The sequence below is a fragment of the Tamandua tetradactyla genome, chromosome 4, assembly GCF_023851605.1.
Source record: "Tamandua tetradactyla isolate mTamTet1 chromosome 4, mTamTet1.pri, whole genome shotgun sequence".
Lineage (NCBI taxonomy): Eukaryota > Metazoa > Chordata > Mammalia > Pilosa > Myrmecophagidae > Tamandua > Tamandua tetradactyla.
The window spans coordinates 90,784,212-90,805,038 of record NC_135330.1 but is presented as its reverse complement, the minus strand read 5'-3'; the positions used below and the strand labels follow the sequence as shown (position 1 = coordinate 90,805,038).

Here is a 20,827-nt window from a genome sequence, read left to right as displayed (position 1 = left end):
AAAAACAGCATAGTCTGGCATAAATGTAGACATTCTGATCAGTGGAATTGAATGGAGGGTTCACAAATAGAGCCTCAGATCTATGGTCAATTTAGTTTTGACAGGGCTCCCAAGCCCACTCAATTGTGAAAGAATAATATCTTCAATAAATGGTGTTGAGAGGACTGTATATTCATAACTAAAAGAACAACTTAGGACCCCTATCTCACACAGTACACAAAACCTAACTCAAAATGGGTCAGGGTCAGCATCCTCAGGAAGCTAAGCATGGAGCTGCCTTAAGACTTAGCCATCTTGCTACTTGGTTACACCTGGTAGAATTGAAAGTGGCAATGTGAACAGACATCTGCCTACCAATGTTCATAGCAGTATTATTCAGTTGCAAAAAGACAGAAACAACCCAGGTGTCCATAACAGATCAATGGAAAAGCAAAATGTGGTATAATACTTTCTATGGAATATTATTAAGTGGTAAGAGGGAGTAAAGTCCTGAAGTATGCAACAGCATGGATGAAACTGGAGGACATTATGTTAAGTGAAATGTCAGACACAAAAATACAAATGTTGTTTGCTCCCACTGATATGAACTAAATGTAATATGTAAACTCAAAAATGTAAAATATAGAATATTGGTTACCAGGACATAGAATGAGGCTAAAGAATGGGGAGTAATGCTTAATATATTCATAAAATTTAATTAGGTTGTATTTAAATATTGGAAATGGGAAGAGGTGACATCAGCATGTTATTGTGAGAATAATTAACAGTGCTGAATGTAGTGTGAATGGGGTGGAAAAGGGAAGTTCAAGTCATATATTTCACCAGAAGGAAAGTTGGAGGTTAAAACATAGGAATGCATAACATAGTGAATCTTGTGGTAGACAATGTCCATGATTAAGTATAAAAATATAAGAAAATTATTTTAATGAACTAGAACAAATATATGGCAGTAATAGAAGAAGTAAATAATGGAATGATTATGAGAAAAAAATGTAACTATTGCAAAATATGGATTATATTTAACAGTAATATTTTAATGCACTTTATCCACAGTGATAAATATACTATACCAATATTATAGGTCAATAATAAGGAGGGATAAACAGAGTGGGAAAATTTGGGCTTTCTTTTTTTATTTTCAATTATTTTCTAGAGTAACTAAAACATTCTGAAATTCTGATTATAGGGTTGTATCCTCAATTATGTTATGAGCCAGTGAGCCAGGGATTGTGTACTTCAGATGGTTTGTATGGTTTATGAATATATCTTAATAAAACTACATTAAACTAAAAGATGAAGATGTTCAACAACTCTCAAGCAAGTTCATACAAAGGAGCCCCTACCTAGATGGATATTTATTCAAAATACTGGAAAATGATGATGAAGAGAAAACTTTGGGGAAATGTAATATAGACAAGAGAACAATGATGAAAATGATGGTTGACTTCATTTCAAAAAAAAGATAAATAGAAGAAAGTGGAAAAACAATTTTACAGGGCTTTAAAAAAATGGGAAAGAATTAAAAAACAACCAAAAACTTATATTTAGTAAAACTATTCCTCAAGGGAGATCTCATCCAGTAAGAAAGCTGTATTACTTTGTTGCCAGCAGACTTACACTATGAAAAATAACAAAGGAAGTTTTTCAATGCTATAGCAGAATGATATAAATGGAAACGTGCAGCCACAGGAAGGAATGAACTACAGTGGGCAAGGCACATTTTGTATAAAAATAAAATTCTATTATTTTAAATTTATATTTTCTTAAACAAAGAAGTAACTGTTTCAAGCAAAAATAAATCTCCAATATAGGGAAGGTTTGTAGGGTATGTAGAACTAAAATATATGACAAAAATAACACAAAGGGTAGGAGGTGAGATGCACTTATACTATCATATGTGAAGTGTAACACATGAAATATGAAGCAGAAAATTAAAAAACATAAAAACACAGTGATAACTTAAAAATATATAGTTTAATCCTTAGAGAAACTATCAAACTTTTCAAAATTAACACAGTTAAAAAGCAATACAGGAAGTAAATAGCACATTGACAAAATCATATTTTAACTCAAAATATATTGGGAAAAGTGGAATCAAAGAGGAGCAGCAGAAGAAAAGGGAACTGAAAGAATAAATAGAAAATTGTTGGATTTATACCAACATACCAATATCAAAAAACCAAATACATCAATAATTGCATTAAATGTAAATAGCCCATTAATTCACATTCCTAGATTTCCAGAATACAAAACAAAACAAAACAAAAAAAACAGCTATATGTGCTGTCTGGAAGTCATGTACTTTAAAACTGCAGAAATAAAAGAAGACAAACAGGACCTACTAGTTAGTGCAAGATCTTAGAGCCATAAATTATTTTCTCATTTCCATCCACCCTGTCATACCTAACATTTACACCCTCCTCAATAAAATCCCAAGCCACATATGTGGTATTCAGTTTTTTTTAAATAATTTATTTTACTTTTTTACATAACTTTTTACCTAAATTCTGTTTCTATTTGCACCTTCTAAAACTCAAATTTCCTTCCAAAAGTTCTTTACCTTAAGTTTATCCTCACCCCACCTCACCTCAGCTAAGCATTTCCTTAGTCATTCAGGAAGAACAAGATTTCTCACTTTTAAAGAACAAAGTATTTTCCTTAACCCCAGGAGAGCACTCTCTGTCACCCAAGAAAATCCAAGCCTACTCTCAGTGTCACACTCTAAGGCTGGAACATAAGAAAAGCAAGGATAAGAGGGCAACAATGGAGTGGCAAATGTAAAAGGCATTAAAAATCCCTCTCAATAGTCTAATTTAATAACTCTAATGCAAAACTGCAAAGACTGTTCTAAGCTTTGCCTTTTTTCAGTATCCTAATATAGTAGACACATACATAAAAATAATATGGCCCTAACAGATTTAATAAAACTGTAAAAACAAAATTTGTTCATAGATTAAATCATTAATTTTAAGGAGAATAATATAATACCTATATGTTCCATTAATTATTGCTTAAAACTGTACATTTTTGTTTCAAAATGTATTAACTAAGATGCTTTAAATGTTTAGCATTATTCTGACAAGTTTTATTTTTATGGCAATTGTATGTTGTAAAATGTTTGCTTGAAGATGGTTCCCCCAATTATTTTGTCAATTTATCTATAAGGGGTATAATAATATGTTTTATAGAAAGGAAAAAGAAGGTAGTTTTTCCTAAGATAAAATGAATGGTCGTTACAGGAAAAGGAAAATGTAAGACAGAACCTGAATAGATTTGGAAAGTTGCAGAAGGTTCAGGGTAAAGGAAATTATGGTCAAAGTTGGAAAAAAATTAATAGGTTTAAAAAATACTAATGAAAACTACAATTTAGCTTTCTGTTAAGTGACAAAGTTCTGTTGAATTATTAATCTGTTTCTAGTTTAAAAGTTTTTCTTAGGAAGTCAGTGTAAAGAGCAAAGGGTCTGAGTTTTGTCAGAATAATTTCTTGTACTTTCTGTTAACATTAGCATGTCCTTAGTTGTTCAGGAAGAACAAGATTTCTCATTTTTAAAGAACTAAGTCTTTTCCTTAATCATAATTAAATAAAAAACAAAATATTGTTTCAAACCTGACAATCTTTAACATTTTGCTGTTTCAAACCTGACAATCTTTAACATTTTGCTTTTTCAAGTTCAAACCCTAAAAGATATTTTTTGTTACAAGCAGTTTCAAATTTTTTTCCATCTTATACAATATTAAGTGCTAAAAATAAAGTTCATTTAAATATTATAAACTGCATAAAAATGTTCAGTGCTATAAAAATTGAGAACTTTTCTAACTTTCTATGAGCTATAATCTAATCTAAAATATTACACAACAGTATATGGCTTTTATTTATGGTTTAAATTTTTCTAAAAAATATTGTGTGTCATAAAAACAGCCAAATGTCCTTGTCAATTGCACTATTTCATTTTTTTTTTTTTTTTTTTTAAAGGAAAGACAGAGAGAAGGAAGGAAGGATAGAAGGAAGGAAGGAAGGAAGAAAGGGAAACATCTTTTTTTTAAACATTTTCTTGTTTTATTGTATTCTGTTTCTCCGTTTTTGTTACATGGGCTGGGGCCGGGAATCGAACCGAGGTCCTCCGGCATAGCAGGCAAGCACTTTGCCCGCTGAGCCACCGCGGCCCGCCCTTCATTTTAATATTTTTCTAAATGTATTTATAGTAAGCTACAACTATCAGAAATTCATCTTCAACATAGAGACTTTTTAAAGGAATTAAAGTAAGTATATAAATTCCATTCTACCTGTTAACTAGCATGACAGCAGTAAAGATGTAAAAACATAAATGAATTTCTGTTTTAATTAAAATATTTATAAGTTTATTAAGGTCAATGGTAAAAACTCTACAATAATTTTATTCATGAAAGAAAGTTTTCCATTTTGGTACCCATTAACTATTTATGTTTAATCCCCTGGTCTTCTTTCCTGCTTCTTCTAAGTTTTTCTGTCTTCCTTAATTAAGTTGCTGCAATAAGGGCATTCCACAAGCAAGATGACTGTTGGTTATGCAAATATTTTCCAGCTCCAAGTAACTCTAGCCTCCCATGAAATATTCTTCCACTGTTTCCAATTAATTGGACTGAATAATAACTGTTAATCACACATGTCCTCAAGGTAACAAATACCTAATTCTTATCGTCTCTGTAACTATGCCTTTTCTGTTCTGTATGTTATTTCTCCTGTCAGAGCCCATCTAAACAGCAACTGCCCATGCATGATATCTGTTTGGAACAGTTAAGTCTGGAGTCTACAGGTGGCATCCTGGGCACCAAAACTCCTCTAACATCACTGCACGCCAGCTCATAGGATAAATGCCCACATTGAAGTGCAACAAAAACATCATAATACGACAAAATAAATGAACAGGAGGGCAGGGAAGTTCTAAGCAAGACGGAGCACACTTGCCTCCCCCAAATGCTATAACTATCTCATCTCTCAACATCAAATGCTGTAAACCTGTAACCTATTGTTCCTGTGCTCAGGGACTTATGCAGAAGAGGTGGTGGGAAGATTTTAAGACATGTGGAAGTGGGGGGAGATTGTAATGCAAAGTTTTCACATTTCCTAACATCCCACATATCTTCCAACATCGTCAGCAATTATACACATTCCTACATATATTCCTCCATTCTGTAAAAACAGAAAAAAAAATTCAATCCTCAACTGCCCCTTAAGATTAAGGGAATTTAACTCTTTCAGGAGGGATTAAAACAGGATAGAATAGGACAACTGCAGTGCCCTGGTTTCCTATTCAGCTCTAAAAGTGTTAATAGATATCTGCAGGTCCCCAATTTCTTTTCAAGTTCTAAAACAGTTCATAAACAATGCAAGCCCCTAGATTTTTTTGTTTTGTTTTGTCTTTGCATTTGTTATCTAGCACCAAAATAATTAATGCTAACCTCAAACTTTAAGCTGCGAACTCTATGGGACAAAAACTTTCCCTAATGCCCTGAAACCTCTCCAAACCATAAAAGCTTGTAAAATCATGGGTCTGAAGTGAACTCTTAGTTAATAATAGAAACCCTGGGATTGTAAAGATTGTTAAACATATGTCCAAAGACAAATTTTCCATCTGAGAGGGCTGGCCAGAGACATCAATTGTCATCTCTTCTTGAAACAATGCTAATTCTATAAGCACCAGTTAATACAAACATGTAAGCCCATAGTGTTCAAAGGTCACTATGGAAACTTGTAATCAACAAAACCTTCTTATAAAACAAGCTAAACCTCTCCACTCAGTATGTGTTTCTCCCTTGAACTGGTCTACCCTAATCTTTTTAACATGGACTTTCCCTCTCTCTCTTTAAGACACTTAATCCTATTTTCCCACTAATCTTTAAATTCTTTTACTGAAGAGACCATTGAAACTTGAACAGGGCTCATTTGGCACTATTGCCAGCAGGGCACCAGTTACACTGTCAAGTTTGTTTATTTGGGTTGCAGTGGGGATTTACTTGTGAATTGACCAGATTTCCAAGGATGCTTTCTGGATTTCCTGTATTATTATTACTTAAAGAATCAGCATAATCATGAGCTTTTTCAACTAAAATTTTTCCTTCTCCTGAGGATAACAGCTCATTTAATAAGGATTGTATATCAGCACAATTAGGATTATGCATGGGAAAAAATTAAATTAAATGAGTTTTCCATTTTCCTGGGATCCTCTTGATAACTGGAAATCCAGCTTTTCTGATTCTATAGAGCTGAGGTGGCTAAAGGGGTATGCATGAAGATGTATCCCCTAGGATGGCCCTGGCCATCTATTCCAGCTGGCACTTGTTGAAGAGGGAACTGTCCTTTATTTTGCCCTCCCAAAGTTGCAATGCCCTGACTGTAGCAGGCAGCCCCTGTTTGTCCAAGCCACTTCTTCTCACAGCAGGCAGGCCCCAGTTTACTCAGGCCATTTCCCCTTTGAGAAGTCTCCGTCACCCCAGGAATGGTTGAAGCTGCAAGTAGACAGGATATTCACTCTGGGAACATTTGAAACTACACATGAGCAAGATAAGAAAAATTCCTGTAGAGGCCCTTCCCTTCTGTACTTAGGCAGGTAGCCAAGTGCTTCTTTTAAAACCTTGTGACAACCTCTGTTCAGGGCTTAGACTCAACTGAGCCCTATGGCCATAGATGAATAAAACCTACTTCCTGGAACTTCAGAGCCTGGACCCTGGTTTGTTCTGTTTCCACATAATGTTCCTGGAAGCTGGCAGCCTTGTTCTTGGTTTTATGCAACGTTTCCAGGGGCTCATCTGGGCTCGAGAGGCTGGTGATATCCTCACCTCCCTCACCCATGGTGGCTGTGGTGCTCAGACAGGAGACTCAGTGGAAACCAGTTCTGGCAATTGAGGCTCTTCCTATCTTTCAGCCCGTTGGGGCACCTGTCATTGCTAGAGTAGGTACAGATCTGGGACATTTTCAGGAAACATGTTCCTGGGAGCACCACCTGTCTGACTGGTAAGCACCCAGGTGAATCAGTTTCACCCCACTCATAAAATGCTAGGGGAGCCTGGGTGGACGGGGAGCCTGTTTACCTCCCAAGACTCTCCCAGTAACAGTCTCCCATTTGAAGGAACAGGAGAAACGGGTGTCTTCAGGTCATGTTGACTATCTGAGCACTGGTCTCTGTCCAAATGACCAGGGGAGACAGAAGTCTTCAGGTTCAATTCCAGGAAGGGCAGTGTGAGAGGGGTGTTAAGAGTGTGTGCATGTGATCATGTGCATGAGAGGAATTCCTGGCCACAGGAGCTGAGCACTGGGCTACAATTGAGTTTGGACCCTGTGGTTCTTGCAACCCTGTTAAGGGTCAGGCCAGACTGAATGAAGTGATGATTTATTCAAAACTTTTTTGTTGTTTGTCTGTAAGCTCTCTCTCTAATTGTTGGCACCACCAATATGGGAGGGGAAGTCAGTAAGATACTGTTGCAAGGCATGATGTCCAACTTAAGGAAGGTTTTTTTGACAACTGGGGAGTCAAGCTGACACCCAGCTGCCTTAGGAAACTATGAATTAGAGTGGACCACTTCTTGGGAAGATAAAAAGAAATTCTCTTGTATTACAGCTTATCATAACTCTGTCTTACAAATTAAAATTTTCACATTTCAGAGTGAGAGAAGAATATCTGTGTAAGGGTTTTAAAATTTATCACTTTAAGCAAACTAGCCTGTAACAGCATTGATATGAGATTTTGCTACATATAATAACAATTGCATAGTCTACCAAGGAAGTGAAAACACTACCCTATTACACAACCATTAAAAGTATAAGACACTTGGGCGGGCCGCGGTGGCTCAGCGGGCAAAGTGCTTGCCTGCTATGCCGGAGGACCTCGGTTCGATTCCCGGCCCCAGCCCATGTAACAAAAAGCGGAGAAACAAAATACAATAAAAAACAAGAAAATGTTTAAAGATGTTTCCCTTTCTTCCTTCCTTCCTTCCTTCTATCCTTCCTTCCTTCTCTCTGTCTTTCCTTTAAAAAAAAAAAAAAAGTATAAGACACTATATATATGCATCATTTCATCCATGTAGGCATTTGGAAATTGGTGTACCTACTATATGCAAGGTACTTCTTAAACATTAATAAGAAAACAAAGATTAATAAGCCATCATTCCCACCTTAAGGAAACTAGAGCCTAGTAAGGAAACGATAAATTTGTAGAGTCTGTGCTGTACAACTGATGTTGCCATTGTATGACCTTGGTAAGAACAGTTGAAATGTGAATTGTGTGCTCTATCTAGGAGGACTGGCTACCCTCCTGGAAGGAGGTGCACTTTAATAAAAATGTATAGATCCCAGGAAGCTCTTCTTGGTCACTACCAGTTCCCAGAGGACCAAGTTGGGCCTAGTCACACAGCTAATTGGAATTTGACTACTATTAGTGAAAAATATCATAAAAAGAGGAAAGAAAAAACTGCATGCAAGCAGTTAGAGAAAGAAAGAGGAGAAACTTAGAAGAAAAAGTAGAAGAGAGAAAAGTCTTGAGAAAGGAGAGCATCTCATCAGAATCTTATGCTCTGCTATGGATCTTAACTAAGGAGACTCTAAATGCTGTCTCCAAGATTGCTGTGGATTTTTACTAATGAGAGTTGAAATACTGCTTCTGAAACGCACCAGCACTTCTCTTCAGGTGTTGGTGCCACCTTATCTGGTGATATAACTATGCTATATTTTTGAAAACTCTTTTAATTGCTACCTCTTAATTATTTTCTTTAATTACTTTCCTAATAAAATCTGTTCTTATATCACTGAAGTCTGCATTGTCTGTGAATCCAAACTTATAAATTAAGTGGTCACAAATATCACATTGCCTTTCATGTGACAAAATTCACTCTGTGAGCAGGATTCACATTTCAGCATGGGTTCATCATGGTAAAGGTCAGGAAGACAAGCTTTAGAAAATTTGTGCAGGAAATATGGACTGTGTTCTTTTAAATATTGTGGTGCTTTATTAGGACCATCTTGATAAATTTGAAGTTGCCAGTTTCTTGCCCTTTTGGTATACAGAATGTTTTGGATTTGAATGTTTTGTGTCCCCGGTTTGTACTTTATAATGCTATAAGACATTTGGAAATTTTTAAGTCAGTAACCATTCTTCAAAATTTACTTGAAATAAATTAATAATCAGCCATACACTTTGGATATAGATTAGAAGAAAATGTCATTTTTGAAAAAGTCCTCTGAACTCAAGGTAAAGAAACAAGAAATCCCAGGATGGAATGATTTAACTTACTCCTCACTTGCAAAGGAATGAGCAAAATGCACAGGGCCCTGTGGAGATTGGGGGAATGGAATTAAACTGGGATAACCTATTCAGGTTACTCTGTGTCTAGGGAAATATTGCATTAGAAAAAGGGAAAGAAAGTATTGGAGTGTGTAGAAAAGGATGGGCTTTGTTAATAGAATATAGAAAATGTGTGAACAGAGAGATTGAGCAATCTCTGAAAAAAAAAGAATTATGAAAAGGAATTGGCAGGATTACAGGAAAAATTGTCCATGCTGCAGAATCAAAATTCTTTTTTGGAGAATCAAATTTTTAATTACCAGTGAGCAGCTGAGAGGGCCACAGTCCATATGGCCCAATATAAATATAAAAAGAGATGAGGTAAAGTGAACGAAGGGAAAGTACGTACAGTACTAGCCACTGCCACTGCTGATTGGGACCCTGATAACTGGAGTGGTAATATGTGGATGAGGCAGATGATGAAAAAGATGGGGATATTTTAGATAAGAAAGTTTGTCAAAAAATATAAATATCCTCCAGGAATAGTAGCTTACCCAATATGAAGCCAAAAAAGAAGAGAAATGGGGCAGTTTACTATCAAAACAACTAAAAGTAAAAGAAATAACTGACATTCTTAGGTGTTTTACTCAGAAAACTGGTGGGCCATTAATTACCTGGATGGTCAGAATTTCTGATACTGGAGGTGAAGGACCAGTGCTATGCTATACTGATTGCATAAAACTTGTAGGAATTAGGACCAATCCTTATATACAGACTGCTTTTTGGGAGTTTAGTCAGCAGACTGGAGAAAGTTCTAAATTGCTGGCATTGGCTGCACATGGGTATAATGAACAATACCCTATTGATACAATGTGACCACAAAATTGTACCAACCCTGGTACAATTTGTGAGATGCTATGCAAAAATTAAAAAAGAAAGCTATAAAGTCAGCAGTTGTTATAAAGTCAGCAGTATTAGGAGAAGCCAACACATACCATCTACTCCCTGTCAATGCTTCACAAAGAAATTCTGTCACTAAATCAGCACCTACAGTATATAAACACTTGATAATAATTTATTATTAGGAAAAACAGGCAATCCACTTAACAATGTTTTAAATAAAATGGCAGAGCTGGAAAACATGGGGGACTGTAATACAGTGGTGGAAAAACCTAAAGATATGATGGGAAATGGTTCTCCAGAACCAGTAACAGGACATCCCACAGAGACATATTCCAAGCTCTGCTGAAAGCCTGGGTCAACCAAATATGTACTGATGTTTTGTCAAATGAGATAAAGAGAATGTATTAAAAAATGTAAACCAAGTTATAATCATAAAGTGAATAGTGCTCCTACTCCTGGCAAGGCAGAAGACCTGCATCCAGCTCTCTTGTCACTTCTCTACCTTCATTTAGTCCCTTTCTTCCAGACAAAGGGATTAAGTCAAACCCCATTATCTTTGATTCCACATTTGTGGCTCCCTTTGGTTTTATGTTTCATATTTTGAATTGGGGAAGCTGCTTAATATTAAAAAACTCCTTGCTTGCAAGTTTTATCCCTACAGTTTTTTTGGAAGTCTTGATATGTGCCATTAATTCTTATTAAAAATCATATATTGATATTTCAAATATGCATTGACTAAAGCATTTTAAGCATTGAACATTATTCTGAGAAATTCAATTTTGATGGTAATTGTATAGGGTGAAATGTTTTCTTGAAGTAGTAACTTAAGCATGAAGGATCTAAAGGATGTGTTTTTATTAAAAGGAAAAAGACAATAGTTTTGTCTTAAGATAAAAATAAATGGCTGTTACAAAATGAGGAAAATGCAAGACAAAGCATGAACAAATATAGCAAGTTGCCAAAGGTTTGTGGAAAAAGAAATCATGGTCAAAATTAAGAAAAGTTTTAGGTGAGCTAAAAAGGAGGGTGTTGGAAGTAGGACCTGAGCCCTTTAACATCTACACTCCCTTACATGAGTTTGAGCCAGAGGACTTGGTATGGGTAAAAAATTGAGAAAAAGAAAAAAGGCTCCCTCCAGCCTTAATGGAGAAGTTCTTACCATGTTATTTTAGTAACCCCAACAGCTGTCAGAGTCACAGAGATCATCCCATGGATTCATCATTCATGCTCAAAAGGGCCACTGCAGACAATCCCTGGGAGTGTACCCCTCATCCTGAATACCTGATGTGCACCATTCTCCAGAAGCCACTGCACACTTTTCCATCACAGCTGAAATCAGCTGGCCAGCCTGCGGTCGAGGTCTGAATGACTGTTACTGCCCTGCCCTAGCTCACCAGAACTGGCTAGTCAATGTATGGCCAAAGCCTGAGGACACCTCCAAGACCTGCTTCAGTCACTCCAGAAGCTGACTGATATATGCCTGGCTGAAGACTGAGGAATCAATGCATGGACACCCCAGCCTGGAGGGTCTGTGGACCAATGGCCTTTTCTTGCTGTTTGTATTTGTCTTTCATTTAGCAGTTTTAGCCCTCCTGGAAATAGATCATCTGGAGTTCTTTCCGAAAACCAAATTTACTCTAATTTGGTGGAAATTCTCTTACCAGGTAAATTCCCACTTCCTAGCCACTGCCCAGAGTGTGTTTCTCTATTCCTTCCCTGAAGCTAATTGTACATTCAGGTGGTGGCACTCCCCATAGCCAGAACCATGCACCTCAGTTCTCTGTTCCTGCTCAGTATGGTCATAAGCCCTTCCAAGGGGCATAATGCATGCCCGTTGTGGTAGTTAGATGCAGGTGTCAACTTGGCCAGGTGTAGGTACCCAGTTCTGTTGCTGTGGATATGAGCCGATCGTACATGAACCTCATCTGTTGCCCATTACATCTACAGTTGGCTAGGAGGTGTGCCTGCTACAAAGAATGATGTTTGATTTAATTGGCTTGTGCTTAAATGCGAGAGCTCAATGTAGCACAGCCCAAGAAGCTCAGCATACCTCATCTCAGCACTCACAGCTCATTTCAGGTCTTTAGAGAAGCAGAAAGAAATCACCCTGGGGAAAGTTGTTGGAAGACAGGGGCCTGGAAAGAAGGCCAGCAGAGATCACCCTGTGCCTTCCCAAGTAAGAAAGAACCTCAGCTGAAAGTTAGCTGCCTTTCCTCTGAAGAACTAATGAAATAAATCCCCTTTTATTAAAAGCCAGTCTGTCTCTGGTGTGTTGCATTTCAACAGCTAGCAAACTAGAACACCATGCATGCCTCAAGGCCACCTATGTGGGGAAAAAGGCAAAAACTACCATAATTTTCTATAACCAGTATTCATGTCAGGGCAGTTCTCAGATCTGCATTATTCTGTATTCACACTAAAGGAAGGTCCCCAAGTATGCTATAATCCCACCTCACGAGGTTCAGTAGTTCTGTTTTTGCTGTTTTACTCTAGAGTGTCAAGGCTATCTTCATAACCCCTAAAAAGGAAAACAGTTCCCAAGTCCACCTGACCTTCACACATGCACACTTTTACTCCCCACTGAATCTGATACCTTTGCCAATGCAGTCCTCCTGGTCATGCAATGTGTATGAGATTAGTGGGAGCTCTTGGCTGTGCTGAGGTGAAGGCCTCCTGGGAGTTGATGCCATACAGTTTGTTTATCGCCCAAAGCTGTGAGTTGGTCCCTCACTGAAGAAAATAAAAAACCCTGATTTGCCATAACATGAGACCAGAGCTTGGGCCCCACCAGCAGGTAAGGGAATCCCAAGGCAGGTGCTGGGCATGGAGGCTAGGGGGCATATACTGTCAAGGACACAGATCAGACCCTCTCAGGGGGCATTTCTCATCCCTCAATTGCACACCTCACATCATCCAAAGACAGGTAAGTCTCCTCAGGAAAGGAACAACCTAAGACAGGCACAGTCACAAAGGGGCCATCAGGAGAAAACTTGGGGCCAACAGAGGTGGGGCACGGATGCTCAGCCCCCCCCAACTTTGCAGGGGCCTAAACCCTGCATGGCTACCTTGTTTCCCACACCCAGCTCAGATTGGGACAGTCCAACAGCTGTGACAAAAAGAGAATGAGATACAGGGGATGCTATTGCCCAATGGTGTGGGCAGGCATCAAAAGGGGGAATGTAGCAGGCAATCTCTGTTTGCCCAAGCCATTTCCTCTCACAGCAGTCAGGACCCTGTTTACTCATGCCATTTCCCCTTTGAGAAGTCTCCCTCACCTCAGGAATGGTTGAAACTGCATGTAGACAGGATACTTGTTCCGGGAACATTTGAAACTGCACATAGGCAGGTTAAGAAAAATTCCTGTAGAGACCCCTCCCCTACTGTACATCAGCAGGTAGCCAAACACTTTCCTTAAAACCCTGTAACAACTGTTGTTGGGGGCGCAGACTTTCAGAGCCTACTCAGGTGAGCCCTGTGGCCATAGATGAATAAAACCTACTACCTGAAACTTCCGAGCCTTGATCCCAGTTTTCCCTGTTTCTGTGTAATGTTCCTGGAGTCTTGCAGCCTTGTCTTGGTTTTGTGCAAAAGTCTACAGGCCTTATCTCTCCATATATGAGGTGGGAAGGCCATTGCAGGGGCATTCATAGGCATCAGAGGATAATCCTTAACCTTTTCCCAAGGAGTCACAGGAAGAAGAAGAGGAAGATGTGTCAAAGTCAAAGATGCAGGTGAGAAGGAAAAAGGGAGTGTAGAAATGGCAGACTAATGGGAGAATGAGGGGAAGTGCAGGAGACACAAGGAACTTCACAGTGGCTTTAGCTCTTAATTATTGGGTCAGGGGGCCCAGGTGTTATTCATACTGGGGCCTAGAAAACTTGGCCACCACTTTTTCAATCTGGAGTTCAAAAGCCTTAATCATCTGTGGGCTGGGAATCTCAGCCAGCATTTTTCTAACCAGGGGACTGGCATGTGTCTTTATCTCCTCTCGTCCTTAATGCTCAGGATCTCTACAGAAGAGGGCAGGGGCTTGGATGGTAGGTAAAACACCATGCCAAATTTTTTTTCCTTACACCTTTTCATTCTGAGCTACAACATAAAGCCTTGCACATATAGAATTCCATTCCATTTGTTCATTCTCTTACAAAGTAACTCTAGCTTCAAAATAGTATTATAGTCTGTTAAACCCTGACATAGCCACTTTGGGCCATCTTCTATTTCATACTGAGGCCAAATTACTTCACATGACAGTTTCATGCTTTTCTCTGTCATGGGCTTGTACCCAAATTTCTCCCACTTTTCAGGAATGCAATTTAAAAGATTATTGTTCTTATTTTCCTAAGATTTCCATTGTGGTTGTTTCTCATTGTTTTGTTTTGTTTTCTTTTCTTTTTTAAGTACTCTTTAGACAACTTTTGGGACAAAATAAAAAACAAACAGAAAAACTAAAAAAAATCAAGATCTGAAGCTAAAATCTAGGTACCAAATTTCAATTCGTTTTCCTATGGCAAGAACTATATACTCCAAAAAGAGCTTTGGCAGGAACTTTGTGCTACTGAACACCCATATAACCAAATCCAAACATAGGCACGAAATTTAGTGACTTTACCTTTATACACAGGGCTGCTTCCTTCCAAAAAAATGGATTTCCAAGTACAATTTCCTGCTTACAGCTTTGGCAGGAACTTATGTGTCACTGAATACCAAATCAAACCAGGTCCATACAAACATACAGGTCATCTGCACTCACACATCAGACAAGATTCTTTCCATAGTCAGCCACTGCTGATGTCTCAGAGGCCCCTGGCCAAAGACTCTATTCCAGCCCTTGGAGAAACGTTTTTTAGTCATTGGGGTAGGACTCTTGAACATCTTTCATCAGGGTCCAGACATCCACCAAGCAGCATGTCATTCAGACATGTTGGTTACCAAATGGTAGATGATTCCCCACTCCCAAATCTGGGTTTAAAGTTTGGCACAGATAATGTGTGACACACCAAAAGGACTGAAGAAGAAAAAAATATTTATTTACACCAGTGGGAGAGAAGGGGAACCTTCCCAAATGTCTCTCCCTGTAATGATCTTTCAGTTGACTTTTATACACATTAGAGACTAAGAAAGATATTTTTCTTGGGTGAAAGGTCACCTAAGGGTCTGGAGAATTTCTTTAGTTCCTTATTTCATTTGTTTCCTACTTCCTTTAGGATTTACATCTTCTGTGAAACCTGTGCATGGTACTTCCAAGTCTGTGACAGTAGATGAAATCCTATTCATATCTGGGTGATCTAGGGCAGTAGATGAAATCTTATTCAAACATTGATCTTAAAGAAATATTTAACATAGTTATCAGTGCAATCATATATAACTTATTTAAGATAACAAGATTTAAAGTATATTACTAAATAATAATTTCATAACACTAATTTATTCTATACTTCCACACAATAGTATATCAAATAAAAATGAAGAAGAACCTGAATAACAATTTTCCAAGTCCTTTGCACAATTCTAAAAGGTAAACTGATTAATGGAAGTTTGGTTAAGTGTGTCAAATATACTATAAGTGTTTAAGTGATCTTCAAAAAGATAGAAAATATAATCTATAATTATCAACAGGAGGTACAAATAAAGAGGAATTTTGGCAAAAACATGGTTTAATCATTGTAAGAAAAAGGGATCAAAAGCATAGGATAAGTTTTTAAAAACACGATATAAGTTTAAAATTATTTAACTTATACTTTTATGTAAGGTAGAAGCTATTCTTAAATATCAATGCTCACAATAAAATATTAAACTCACTAATTAAACAACCTCATTGAGCATAAATGTTAATGTACAGAACTATGTAAAATAGGCACTGATAATACAAAACAACAAAAATGCTGCTCTTATTTATCAATATTAGAGAAAACAGACTTTTGTACTTTCATCATTGTAAAAGATAGGATGGAAACTACAAAATAATAAAAGGAATGATACAATCTACTCATTTCAAAGGACCTAAAAATACAACCTTAATGAATAAAGAAAACTAAAATTAGGAGGCATAATTGAGAAATCCACAACAATCCTGAGATGTTTTACATCTCCCTCTATATTTATACATATGAAATAATAAAACACATGTAAAGATACTTTTGAGCTCCATTGGCATCCATGACTTGTATTTCTCAAGAGCAAATACCCAATTAGAGTAGGGGCTGGCCATGAAGTAGGTGGCTATGATAATTGTTCAGCAGGAAATGTCCTACTGGAAAGCCTAGAGATTAAAATTAGAGATGCCCCACATCAATTCTGTTTCACTGTTATCTCCCAAATCAGCACAAGGAAACCAGTCTTGGAAACTGGCCCAGTTTGCATAAGAAAAAGGTTGATGAAAGGCTGCAGAACTGAAGGCAACTCACAAAGCAGGTTTAGCCAAAACTATTGAATGTTAGTAATATTCACCAAAATAAGAGGGTTACTTTAGGACAATATGTAGATTTTAAATAACATTGTTTTCATTTCATTCTCTTAGCCACCATTACTGGATCAATGGAGTTATATTCTGGGACTTATAAAGAAATGATGGATATAAAATTTGGAAAAAACAGAAATTTCCATTCATTTTAACATAAATTACTTTTACCCATATCATTTAAAAAAATACTTGAGTGTTCTGAACTTCCAGGTGAGTGGTAGAGTTTTTACTAAGCTATCCTACTGAAAAAGATTGTATTGATGCAGGGACTTAAAAATTGACTCTAGAATAAAGAAACCAAAACAAACTGATGAAAACTTGATATATGACAGAGTTCTAATTAAAAACTTTATAAGAATAGTATGGATTCTTAAATGGAATATTATTTTCCATAAGGAAATAGAATTAGAATTTGTTTTGAACCATTTATAATTCCAGAAACAATAAAAATTCAAACTTTTAAAATATTGAGAAAAAAGGAGAATATTGTAGTATAGGAAATATTTCTAGAAAAATTTTAAAAAGAACAACAATAAAGAGAATACTGATAAATTTGAACTATGATAAAATGAGACTTCTGCACCACCAATTATATTATACACAAAAATCAATGCAGAAAAGGTTGAAGATATTTGTATTGCATAGAACCTTGAAAGATTACTACCTAGTTCAGAATGCATATAAGGACAATAAGGTCATTGTAATTAACAGCACCAAATTATGCATTTGATTGTGGTTGAAAGGGAAAGTTTAGAGTCATATATGTCCCTAGAAAGAGATACAGAGGATAAAGTTCAGGGCTATATAACACAGTGAATGCTGTAATAGGTGACTGTGATTAATTGTATAAATACAAAAATGTTTTTCATGAACAAGAAGAAAGGTACATTCCTATTAAAATGAGTTAATAAGAGAGAGTTATAAGGGGAAAAATGCACATTTTGCAAACTATAGACCATATTTTAAATCAATAGTTTATTACTGTTTCATCAATAGTAACACATGTACAGAACCAATGCTAGGGGTCAATAATGGGGCCTGTGGCTAAAGGGAATGGGTATTCTTTTGAGTAATGAATATTCTAAGATTGATTGTGTTGATGAATGCACAACTACGTGATGATATCAGCTATTTTTTGAACAGTTTGAATGTTTTTTTGTATTATGAGAATATATCCCAATAACACTGATAAAAAGGCTTTTGAGGAGTCCATTGTACGGAAAATGTAAATCCAAATATGTTTTTGGAGAAATAATCTGAGATATACTGAAAAGATCGTCCTTGGTATAAAATCTATAGAAAAGAAAGAAAAACATCAGCTGTGACTGACAGACTTCTGAAAACTAGTTTGGAAAGTATTAAACACTATAAAATGTAATGTTACCGTTGCATGGTATGTCATAATTCTTTCTTTCATAACTTTGGACCAGTATGACTACGAAAGATGGGATCAACTTTTCTTTATTGTTTCATAAAGCAATGGCAGTCCTTTTAGTTTGTCTTTGAATTTCTATCTGTGTGTGTGTTTTAATTTGCTAAGATGACCCTGTAAAATCTGACAAATAGTTTGACACTGTTCCAAATTGCATAAATGAATTCAGAAAGGCAAAAATGTCTCAATGACAGAAATTATTTGGTAATTAAGAAACTGACTAAAAGGTCAAATAATAAATGTGTACTACCTGCCAGAGTCCAATAAAATGCCTGCCTTATTTAGTAAACAATTTCTTTTGAAAAAATCCCCTTAGTGCTCTTTTGCCATCTTTGCTCCTCAGGCTATAGATGAAAGGATTTAACATAGGACTCACAAAAATATGAAGACAGCTACAATTTTCCCTGTGGCACAGATGACTTCAAATGCATGCATAGCAGAGTTCCATAAAAGATGGTGACAGACATCAGATGGGACCCACAGGTGGAGAAGGCTTTCTGTCTCCCTTCAGCTGACTGGATGCCCAGGATGGGTGTGAAGATGAAAATATAAGAGATAAGGATGGTGGTGAGAGAACAGGTGAAGTTGAAACCAGCACCAACAAGCATGGGAGTTTCTTTGGAACAGGTGTCTGAGCAGGTGAGTACTAATAGAGGTGGGTCTGCACAGTAGAAGGGGTTGATCTGATTGGGTCAACAGAAGGACAGACGCAGCATCAGGATGGTCTGGAAAAGACCATTTGCAAAACAATGACTATAGGAAGCAGTGACCAGAGAGAGGCAGGTGCATTTGGACATCTTACTCCCATATAACAAAGGTTTACAGATAGCCATAGAGCAGTCATAAGCCATGACTGTCAGCATATAATAATCTGCAATCACCAGGGTAATGAAAGAGTGGAATTGTAAAACGCAATCAATTATCTCAGAAGGACCAAATCCCTACAGTTCAATTATTTCCAGCAGAAAATCATTCTCACTATAATACCCATTAATTTTTATTCTTCAGAGAATCTACAATTCATTGAGGACATGATTTTCACCCATTGTTTTCTCTTGGATAAGAAATTAACTAACATCTGAGGAGTGACAGTGGTGGAATAACAGACATCTACAAAGGACAGGTGACTGAAGAAGTACATTGGAGTGTCAAGTTTGAGCCACTTTTCTGATTAACAAAATCATGGTTATGTTGCCAATCACTGTGATAAGGTAGATCACTAGGAATGCCAGAAAAAGGAAAGGTTATAAACCAGCTCAATATCTCAGTCCCAGGGGAATAAATTCAGTCATGGGTGTGTAGTTTTCCTTTAACATTGTATTTTCTTGGCTTCTAATCTAATCTAAAGAAAAGATAATAAAATTTCTTAACATATTGTTATTTATACATTGCAACCATCATGTTATCTGACACTCCTTCTTCTTCTGCAAACATGTAATTATATGTGCCATGAAGAAATAGCCTATTAATCCAGTGATTTATATTTAAACCATCTATATTCATATGGTGCTCCTATGCATAAAGGTAATCTTACTCTTTTTTTAATGACACCTTTTCTGGATCTCTGATGCTTGACTATTTAAAATTTCCTTGGACATGTAGATAAAGCATTGCATTTCTTTAAATTACAGTCCTTTGTTTTACAGTATATGCTTTGATGGCATATCTAAATTACGAATCTTGAAAATACCTCTGTTGTGCCTGACTAAATGGACTTGGGCATTAATGGAACTGATATATGGTTTCTGTGCAAAGCTGAAGGAACTTGGGCATAAATGAAGCTGAAATATGTTGCTGGTGTTATAGAACTGGGATCTCCATTCCTAGACCTGAACATTTTCCATCTTTTCCCTCATGGTGTTTGCCCATGTTCCCCATTCTAGTCTACCTCAGTCAACCCTCTCATCACCAAATCTTACTTAACTTTCAATCCACAGCTCAAGACCGCCTTAATTTTCTGAGTTTTTGTGCCTGAGGAACATGAACTGGGACTTGGGGATCAAAGTAAATCTTATTGTTTTTGTGTACAGAGCACAGATGTATACCCAGTCTATAAACAATTCATGTATATTTATGTGCATGTCTCTCTATATATCTATCTATGGAGATATCTATAGATATTTATAGATATATAGATATCTATAGATAGAAGCAATTGTCACAGGAAAAGCAAGAGTGATTAAGCAAAAATAGCATATAAAATATTTCCCTTTAGGTGCTAAGATGAACAATGATAAACAGAAAAAGGTTAGGAAGGATTGCCCTGGTCATAATGTCTTGTTATAGCTTAACCTCAGCCTGACTTCTTGCAAATTAAAAAAAAAACACTATAACATGAATTTAACTTGTTTCTTAAGACATGTGTAAAGGTGGTAGTCACATAATAATGATATTAATCCTACATTTGCATCGGTACTTAAAATACCACAAAGTACATCTCCTTGACATTAAACCAGATGAAAGTGGACATTGGGACCACCATGGAAAAATGAACATTCTCTTTCAGTGCACACAGCCAGGTATGACAATGTGACACTCATGTTTTAAGAGGGGTAAGTTTGATGTAGTCATTTTGGAATATATTACGTAAATCTATCACCCCAAATTTCTTCTCCATTGTACTACCTTATTCTGTACATGCAGACTCCGGGTCTCTTGACTAAGATAATATAATGCAAGAGAGGTTATATAAGTAAAAAAATTGTAATTACTTTGTTTTATTTTTTTAAGCTCATAAGTTCAAGATCACATGAATGGTATCATACTATTTATCAAATG

At 36.7% G+C, this 20,827-nt stretch overlaps 1 pseudogene; it reads right to left on the bottom strand.

The window, feature by feature from the left end:
• Nucleotides 1-18,326: 18,326 nt before the first annotated feature.
• LOC143679157 (olfactory receptor 5M5-like) lies at nucleotides 18,327-19,365 on the bottom strand (annotated as a pseudogene).
• Between the last annotated feature and the right edge of the window lie 1,462 nt (nucleotides 19,366-20,827).